Here is a 1,176-nt window from a genome sequence, read left to right as displayed (position 1 = left end):
CGGGCGGCACCTGCCGCACGCCAGGATCGCGGTTTTCAGTGTTCCCAAGGATAGGAGGTATAACGGAATATATTTGGTATCAAATCCAGTCAGCCCTTCTGGAGCTCCCGGTTCTGTTATAGAGACCTTTTCAATTGTATGACTTTTCTAGGCACTGAAATTAATCATTCCTTCTGGATTTTGGGTTCTTTCAAGCAGTGCTGAAAATACTCAGTGCTGGCCAAGTCATAGGTACATCCTTGACAAATGCGCCGTTTGATACTGTGCGTATGTGAGAACCAAATTATAGCCCCGTGTTCCTGTTCTAGTTTAATAATTGGTTTAGGTAGGACTACAGGCAAATAACTTACGATCCCTCACCATTTCCCCCACTGACATCAGTGGCACTCTCCTATGAATTGTGTTCAAAAGAAGCAATGGCAGCAATGGCAAAATAATATTGTGTTAGGCAGGATTCTAATGTTGTGTTTTCAGAGAGTGTTTAGTACACCAAACCTATTGTACATGTAAGGCAGTGGAAAGATCCTTGTTGATTTCACAATTGATTTGTTTTAGTCCCTGTCAGTAACAGTTCTACAGATGTTTTTGTGTTTCTATTAGCTAATTAAGCAGTTTTAATCTCTTAAAAATGGATAGAAATTTCATTCTGGGGTCTGATTTTCTCTTACAAAGGAAAATAATAAATTCTTATGGAGACCTATCATTCCAATAAAGTAGTCCACAGAAACAACACAGTATATTTTAGCTAAAGAATGTAATTTACATAGTTTGTCATTTTCAGGGTGTGAAATAATGTCTTCTCCAATACTGTCAGCAGGACACAGAATTGAGCACATGCATAAAATTATTAGGGACTCTGTAACTACAGCCTTTCTTATTGAAAGAGTCTGATATAAATAGCAATTTTAAGGCCTGATTCTGTGATCAGAAGTGTTTCCTTATGGTTTGAATATATAAATGTATAATCACATGAATTAGGATTTATAGTTTAAGTCTTTAGTCACAGCAGAGTCACAGTGGAAAACGGTAATGTAAAGCTGGACTAAAAAGTTGTATCTTGTTGCCAGCGACTTGAGAGTTAACTGGTGCCAAAGAAGTTAGCCATAAACTAAGAACACCCCTGCCTTCTGAATTCTTGATGTCCTCTGTTAAAGTTGACATAATTTCCCTGTATTC

The sequence above is a fragment of the Corvus brachyrhynchos genome, unplaced genomic scaffold (assembly GCF_000691975.1).
Source record: "Corvus brachyrhynchos isolate BGI_N302 unplaced genomic scaffold, ASM69197v1 scaffold56, whole genome shotgun sequence".
Classification (NCBI taxonomy): domain Eukaryota; kingdom Metazoa; phylum Chordata; class Aves; order Passeriformes; family Corvidae; genus Corvus; species Corvus brachyrhynchos.
Note: the sequence above shows the minus strand (reverse complement) of the source record.